This window comes from Pseudochaenichthys georgianus, chromosome 24 (genome assembly GCF_902827115.2).
Source record: "Pseudochaenichthys georgianus chromosome 24, fPseGeo1.2, whole genome shotgun sequence".
Lineage (NCBI taxonomy): Eukaryota > Metazoa > Chordata > Actinopteri > Perciformes > Channichthyidae > Pseudochaenichthys > Pseudochaenichthys georgianus.
In genome coordinates this window covers 28,476,166-28,485,171 of record NC_047526.1, presented here as the reverse complement: position 1 = coordinate 28,485,171, position 9,006 = coordinate 28,476,166, and the positions used below count along the sequence as shown (strand labels likewise).

The 9,006-nt window shown below is 43.3% G+C and overlaps 1 long non-coding RNA gene across 1 annotated transcript; it reads right to left on the bottom strand.

The window, feature by feature from the left end:
• Positions 1-6,026: 6,026 nt before the first annotated feature.
• On the bottom strand, positions 6,027-6,467 carry LOC117439586 (uncharacterized). Its single transcript, XR_004551175.2, has 2 exons — positions 6,398-6,467; positions 6,027-6,305 (listed from the first exon to the last, which is right to left on the bottom strand). It is a non-coding gene; the product is annotated as an uncharacterized lncRNA (long non-coding RNA).
• Between the last annotated feature and the right edge of the window lie 2,539 nt (positions 6,468-9,006).

The following is a 9,006-nucleotide window of genomic DNA, read 5'->3' as shown; positions in this document are numbered from 1 at the left end:
TTGTGATGATTGGAGTGTGGGTATTTAGGCTCTGTTGCCCTGTCTGTTGAGAGGGCTGGGTGTGTGTGTGAGATCCTTGTGGCTGCAGGATGGGTTAAAGGAGAACCGCAGATTGAGGCGGTGAACTTTGTGCCCATGTTTTAAATAAATGCCCACGCCGGGTTATATTTTTGGACGTTCTGCCTCTGCCTCCTTGCTTGGTCGGGCCGCTCAATTGTCAGCTTCACAAGGACAAACTGTCATCCGCTGAGTTGGTCAGCCTTGCAATGGACGAAAGCTTGGATATCAATGACACGCCACAATTACTCATCTTTATCCGAGCGATCAACAGTAAGTTTGACATTACAGAAGAACTGCTTGACATGGTTTCACTGAAAAATGGAACAACGGACATTGAAACAAAAAACGCTGTGCTGGAAACATTAGAAAAGTTTAACATTGGACCAGAAAAAATCACAGCATTCACAACAGATGGCGCACCGGCGATGATTGGTAAGAGGAACGGAGCCGTGGCTTTGCTGAAAGAAACGCTGAAAAACGGCGGGGTTGCTGCTGAGGGTATTTTCCCATTGTATTGTGCATCAACAAGCCTTGTTTGCTAAGTTCAAATGTCTGAATGAAGTGATGGCAAATGTAATCGAAGTGTTTAATTATATCAGGGCCCGTGCAAGAAACCACTTAAATTTGAAACTGCTGTGTGAGGAGTTTGACACTCACTATGGAGATTTGGTGTTACACACTGAGATCAGATGGCTGTCTAAAGGACGTATGCTTGCACATTTCATGGACCTGCTTGAATCCCTGAAATCTTTCAAAGGGGAGACTTCCCGATATTCCTTTTTGGATGATAAAGAGCGGGTGCTGTCTGTTGCGTTCCTGTGTGACATTGAACGAACTTAATCTCAAGATGCAGGGAAGAAACAAGACCGTGTATGAGCTCTACACGGCTGTCAGACTATTTTCTGACAAACTGGCTGTACTCGAACAAAGTGTCCGTGGTTCTGATTACCGTTTCTTCCCCACCGTGCAGAAAGTGATGGCGATGCATGCAGACGCTCTCCTGCCCTGTCAATCACAATTCTAGATGCAAGACGCATCATCTCAATGTTTCCGTCCACATACCGGTGTGAAGCAGCATTCTCTGCGCTCTCAAAAATAAAATGTCGCAACCGAAACAGATTGAGTCTGCAGCACACAACAGAGGCCCTTCGGATCGCCGTTTCCAGCGCAGAGCCCAACTTCAAATCACTTGTACGGCAGAAGGAGTGTCAGAAATCACATTGAGTGTGAAGTAAGTACAACATTACTCTTCTGACAACCCCTGCCGTCTATAATCTGCTGTTATATGGACTGTGATGATCAGTAAACATGCTGTCTATTATCTGTTGTTATGGGCAGTGATGATCAGTAAACATGCCGTCTGTTATCTGTTGTTATGGGCAGTGATGATCAGTAAACATGCTGTCTATTATCTGTTGTTATGGGCAGTGATGATCAGTAAACATGCTGTCTGTTATCTGTTGTTATGGGCAGTGATGATCAGCAATGTGTGTTTTGTGGTTGCAGTGAAAATAATAAATCACAGTTATTGCACTGTACATTATGCTTTTCATTCCTTAGTAACATATTACTTAAAATTGTTTCAGGAAGGAAAGGAGCGTTTTTGGATTGTGGCTCTTGCAAAAAATATTTTTTCGTCAATGTGGCTCCTGATTAGGACAAGGTTGAGTACCACTGCTCTAGACTGAATTATAAGATGAACCACCACAATATTGTATTGTTCAATTTTATTCTTCATTTCACTTGTTTGTTTGTTCTTGTTTGTGTCTCGCTTGCATGCCCTGCATAGCTATAAGAAATACTTAAGTTGTTGGTCAAGACACTTTCCATCTGATGAAGGCAAATGCCTTCCCAGATGTAAAAAAGTAGAAAACATTACATTCAGTTATAACTGCCAAAACAAACATTATGTACACTATTATGGTTAACATTTTTTGTAATGTTATCTACTGTAAGTTGGTCGAACGAATGCCTCCTCATCCGGAAGCTGACCGAGCAGACCCGAGCAGCAGTCGAGAGGAGCCGAGCGCATCCGCGAAGCACACGTCAGAGTTCCCGTTAGCCGGCAAATCTAAATATCTTCGGTCAAAATGTCCGGTCAAAATAATTTCCCTTTAGAGCAATACCGCTTCAGCTGCGCCACTTATGTGACAGACAAGAAGAGTATGTGACAGACAAGAATAGTCCATTCTAATGTCTAACACTTAATGTGGAGAAAGAGATGTCCTGTATGGGTTGATTGTGCGTTGATCTTTTGGTAATGCCTCGGGGTTCCGGTGGGCATGTAAACAAATGCATAATGCTGCGCTATACTTTCACACACACATACGGGTATTGGGCAGAGGGCGACACCGTACTTCCGGTATCCGCCATTTTACGCGAGGTGCAAGCAGGCAGAGGGTTTAGCCGTGTTACTTACTTGTTAGATACAATACTTTGAAGATGGTGAAGTGGTGTAGTGCTGGGACTTGTAGAATTCATCATTCGATGACAGATAGTGATAGAAAATCCAAGTTCTTTCTTCAAGTTCCCCAGTCACGAAAAACAGCCAGGACGGAGGGCCCAGTGGGCGAGAGCTTGCGCTCGCATCGATGCCCTCACTCACAAGCCGTGGAAGCCCAAGGACACCGTGCAATATGTCCCACAGAGGGGACATTTGCATCGTTACAGCAGGAAAGAGCCACAGACAGCTTAATGTTACCTATGTTAAGAAAAAAGTACTAAGTTATGATATAATAAAATATAATAAAAAACGTGAGAAGTAAAAGAACTTTTCAAAATTAAAATCCTGTAACAGTCTAGGTGTTGCTAAGCTTCCTGTACTGAATATCATAGTCTATTGCCTTAATCAATATTATCTAGTCAACTCTAAAATACCACATATATGCAATGGCATGATAATATTATTGTGACAAGTGGGGTATTCACCTGGTGTTTCCAGAAGATAGACGTAGATGCTGCCAAAATCGACCGAAGGCCACTTTCGAGGGTCGTTTTTCCATACATCTGCAGGCAGTCTGTAAGGGCAATCGGACAACCCACACAGCTCTAGTTTACGCTGGTAACGACCTAGAGCAGTGGTTCTCAACTGGTCAGGCCTCAGGACCCACTTTGTACTTGGTCAATACATCGCGACCCAACATTTTGAAGCACTCAAATCTATTCAACAAAAAATCGTGCTGTAATATATACGCTTTTCAGCATACAATATTAATAAAAGTGAAGTACAGTGCATATATCCCTTATATCCCTTCACAGAACTAAAGTATGCTTTTAAAAAAGGTTTAATGAGATGATGGAATCAAAGCTGAACTATATAAAAAGGCACGCATGTTGAAAACCCAACCCCAGCAGGGGGGTCTGGGGGGATTCTCCCCCAGGAGATTTTTGGAAATACTAACATAAACTATGCATTCTGGTACACTGAGAAGAAAATAAATAAATCTATTACTACCCGACATATTAATAATATTTTATGCCATTGTTTGTTTTTCACTTTGTTCTGACATCTTGCTGCGAGAAGAGTAAAGAGTAGTCTGTGTGACTTACTTTAAATTGTGGGTAAGGGTAGATAGCTCCCATTGTTCTGTGACCTTTCAGTCATCAGACCGGGGGTCATATTTCATTATGTGTTCATTTTTATCTGAAGTTGTACCCATGGATGTATAAAAAAGAGTTCTACCGCAAAGTTATTCTCCGTGGGGACTTCCGGCAACAATCTTGATTCTGATTGGCCAGAAGACTCGAAAAAACATCAGCAAAGATATTTTATTGAGAAGATGATCATTATGTGACAGAAGTTTTCAAAACCGTTTATGGTCTCCGGTGCTTCCAGTCCAACGCCGACTGCATGCACAGCGTTAGAAAATCGGGCCTTCAAAATAAAAGTTTGACTTTTTCCCTCAAAAGTTTTTTTCTTCACTCACACATCCGCGACCCACTCGAAACGGGTCCACGACCCACTCGAAACGGGTCCGCGACCCACTTTTGGGTCGCGACCCACCAGTTGAGAACCACTGAACTAGAGCACACCCCTCAAGTCCAGAGATGTAATCCGAAGACATGCAGCGATTTCTCCAGTCGTTAATTCAGAAAAAAAACCTAGTGCGCTCTGCCTGGCTACGTTAGCTAGCTGTTTACATTTGCACCTCCGGGATATTTGCACCTCCAGGAAAATGGCGTATTTCGGGCGTTGCATTGTGGGTAGCTCGTGACGTCACTGTGGCTGTGTCCCAATTCAGCGGCCGCATCCTCCTGAGGATGCATTCGAAGACCGCATACGTCACGAAGGCTGTCCCAATTAAAAAAAAAGACAAGGCTCCTCCGAATGCAGCCCACAAATGCAGCCTTCTATTCCCAGATTTTGAGGATACATCTGATGTACACTCCGCGGTGTATCATATCCCAGGATGCAATGGGCGACGGTGACGAATGAGTTATTTAAAAATAAAATGGCTTCTAACGGGACGGCAACAACGGCTGAAGCTTCGGCGGGAGCCGGATTTGTTTTTAAATGTAAGTATAGGGTTTCAACTCACCCAAATAGTAAACGACATGAAACAGTAAACCGATTTAACTGTTTTATTTAAAGATACGGGCGATTGGAGATGTCTTCTTTGTATACATAAAATAATATGAAGTGAAAATATTTCGACATGTTGTAAACCAGAACCATGGTTTTCATATTGTTGGGATTAATTATAAAGCTAATTTATTTATTTAACTGCTTTTGTTATACAAATCTTACTGCAAACATTTGTTTTGATAGGGAGCAAGGAGCAGACTGCTCAATTCATCCAAATGCGAGGGGAGAATGAATCCCTCTTCACCGGGGCCAAATTCTCCGCGGCCATCGCTTGGAGGTAAGGCACAATATCCAGTTTGTATCGTTCTTATTTTATGAATCATCCCTCATTTCATACACTCCATTCTAATAAAACAACTAATATTGTCTAGTACCGGGACTTCTGATTTTTACCCATCTGCGTACCGTTAGTTCTTACTGCGTACCGGCACCTCATGACGCATCTAGGTACGCATATTTGTTGTGTTTATGCTCAGTTGCAACACCCACCCAGTAGTAATATTATATTATAGTAGTATCTTTTTAATTACTGAATCAAAGATATGAGGATAAGGATAGAGGGAGTCGTATGTTGTACAGATTGTAAAGACCTTTGAGCCAAATTCTTGTTTTTGGGCTGTATACATAAAATGTACTTGAAACAGTTGCTGATTTAGAGTACTGGCACCTTTTTTATTTCAATTCAAGCACTGGGGATGTCTCCATGCCACCATTAGAAAAAGAAAAAGAATATTTCTTCCTAAGTGTGTATCCTTAGTTGTGACATTGTTATTGTTTTATTCATAATACTAGATGTTGTACTATTCTCTCTGTGATTAGGACGGTTTTGGAAGATATGGGCCTGCAGGGAAGTGTAACTTCCCTGCAGGCTAAGAAGAAGTGGGACAATCTGAAAAAAAGATATAAAGTATGTGAGTTTTACAAGTTAATAAACACATTTGCTGACATTTGTTTATCGGCTGGTGTTTTTTTTTGTAATGCCATGATTGTTTTACTCTGCCTTTAGGATTGCAAATACCCAGGGTCAGGAGAGGGAGTCGGTGGGAAACCCACTGCTGCAACTTGGCCGTGGTTTGTCCAAATGGATGAGATATTAGGACAGAGGCCCTCTATCTGCCCGCCTGTCCTAATATCCTCTATTCCAGAGGACACGCCACGGCCAAGTTCAGCAGTGGGGGACCAAGAGGAGGACGAGGAAGAGGATCAGGTTGAGGCAGGGCCATCCCGGCCTAAAAGGAAAAGAAAGGAGGGGCTAATGGACCTCATCAGAGAGGATATGAAGCAGCAGAGGGAGGAGAACAGGGAGAACCTGAACAGGCTTTTTTCTCTCCTAGAAAAATTAGTTGATAAATAAATAAATAAATAAATGTAATGAGCAATATGAAACTTATAATTTATTTGATGGAACAACATACAAATGAAACAACATACAAATAAAACAACATTTAAACTATATACACATTCAGGCTGAGCAGGGAGTCCCAGGTGGTGCTGCTGGACCTGGCTGCCACAATTAGGACCCTGGTGTGCTCTGATGATGGGTGGGGCATCATGCAGGGTGGTCTCCAGAGCTGTTGGGGATGCTTCTCTCCACAGTACATCGGATTGTCCTTTAGGGCTAGGGTTCGCAGGGCGGACGCAATCGACGGCTGCCATGTCACTAAGATGTTTTCAGCAGCAGATAAGAACAAAAGATGTATATAAATATTGCACACGGTTATTTTATCACAGCTCGTCAATTGTTTTACATACCTTTACACATAATCGTGGTCACCAGGAACCTCCTCCAGGGCAGACACCTCCGCAGACAGTTGGTCCCGCCAAGGAGCAGAATTGGCAGAAATATATATATATATATGTTATACCTCATGTTAGATCTACTCTTCAGTATTATCAAAATGTCCTAATGAGTGATTACTTACTTGAGGAACGAAGGTGTGGTGCACCTCCAGCGCTTGCAGGAAGATACTCCTGAATCTTGTCTTCATCACCCCGAAGGCACGCTCGATGATGGAGCGTGCCCGGGAGTGATGGCTGTTGAAGCGCTGGGGTCCCACACCTTGCAGCGGCCGTTTGTATGGAGTGATGAGGGGGAGTGGATGTTGGAGGCAGGGGTACCCCCCGTCTGTGAGGATAAAGTGCCCTGGAGGAGGGTAGAGTGCCTGCCGATAGAGTGGGCTGTGGCGGAGCACTCTAGAGTCATGGACTGACCCAGGCCAGCCCACGTACGTGTCGATGAAGCGGCCCTGATGGTCACAAACAGCCTGCAGCAAAATGGAGCTGAACAGTTTTCTGTTTCTATAACAGTGACCATCAGGGCCGCTTGGTGGCACGATGCGGACATGGCAGCCGTCGATTGCTCCAGCAGCTTTTCTGAAGGCTCTGTGTCTGGCCAGCCCTGCGAACCCACGCGACACAGCCTCCAGGTCTTCTGCTTTCCTGGGGAGGTGGATGACCTGGTGGCAAATGGCCACCACCTCCTCAGTCACTCTGTGGACAATCCGGTGTACCGTGGATCTAGGCATCCCAAAAACTCTGGAGACCACCCTGCATGATGCCCCACTTGCCAGCCAGAACAGGAACACCAGGGTTTCAATTGTGGCCCCCCATCCATGTCTCCTGTCCTGACCCAGGAGTTCCAGCAGCACCTTCAGGGACTCCCTGCTCAGCCTGAAATCAGGGAGTGTGTCCTGGTCATTAAAAAACCTGTCCAGGACAGGGACGCTTAAGTTGATCCTGCAGTACAGGGGCCTTGGCTGGTAGAGGGAAAGGTTGAGAAAAAAGGGTTAAATAAGTGAACAGCATTTTTGTTCTTTGTTTATACATATATCTATTGACATGTTTATATATATATATATGTTTATTGATATATACACACACAAATATATATATATACATACTTATATATGTATATATATATATATATATACACTCAAGCTATACTCAACCTGAAATAAAATTTGTATCAGTATTATGCTAATAACATTACTGTTAGCTAAAAATACAGTACATACATATATTCTGTGTTTGTGTATAAATATATCTCTATAGACATGTTTATATATATACACAAGCTATACTCAACCTGAGAAATAACATTTTAAACATGTATTATAGGCTAATATTAACATTACTGTTAACTGCTAAAAATACAGTACATATATATTTTATATAATATGATAATAGATATAAGTATCAGTACCTGGACATGGTCTTCCATTAATTTGAAATAGATGGTGCGCCTGGTGTGACCTTGGGAAATTGAATTTAACATATTGAACATCACCAAAAGAAGTACTATCTCTGACTCCATATTGAACCGTTTGAAAATATTTTGCCTAATGTCAGAAATTATTACAGGCACTTCTGACTGCAGCTGGTTGCTATGCGACGGGGGCGGCAAAAGGTAGGGATAACGGCCGGTGACGTACCAGGAAATGCTCCGTAGACCGTCTCATTTCGCATTCCGCGGAGGACCCACGTCGGTTGGGTCCTCCGCGGAATTCAAAGGCTGGGTCCTCAGGAGGATGCAGCCGCTGAATTGGGACACAGCTTGTGTGTGAAAGAATACTTTGAGGCCTCACCCAGTTGCATAGTGACACTTATTGTTTAGGTGTCTTTTAATAAGCAGGTAATTATATCATTAGCTAGAACTAGCTGGATCTGATCGATATGGACATAAACGCGATTGAAATCTAATCTGACGGGAGAGAGAGATCAGCTGCTGCTGACGAGTCGACACCAGCTCTGCATGATCACACGCAGCTCTGCATGATCACATGCAGCGGTGAGCGGACAAAACACACACTTCAGGTTAGAATATCACACGTCGCTACAGTATTTTAATTACCTCTCAAACTACCTAAACTAGTTATAGATATGTTTAGTTTTACTGTCATTACTGGATCCGCGAGCTGCATGATACTGGCATAATAGATTGCTCGATTGGGCAACCAGCAGGTGAGGCTTCATTGCCCGAGCTAAATACTAGATGGCCCCGGGCCATCGGGCAGTCATTAATGTCGAGCCCTGGTTGTATGTCCAAACCTGTGTTAGGATCAAATACCAGCAGAACTAATTGTAGGGGAAACTTCTGTAGCAATGGAGAGTCAGGACTCAGAGAGACACGAGGAGAGCTGGAGCTTTGATGGCAAACACTGGTGGTTTATTTGGAGTTACGGCCGGAGAATTGACAAGACAGGTGGTGTGTCAAGAGTTGACACAGCGGTTTCCAAACCAATTCTGAAGAACTCTTCTGCAGCTCCAGGTTTTAACTAGTTCGGAGTGTAATAATCAACATTCTTCATCAGTGAGACTAAACAAATATGGACTCTGAATCTAACTAAAGCTCTCGTCCATAG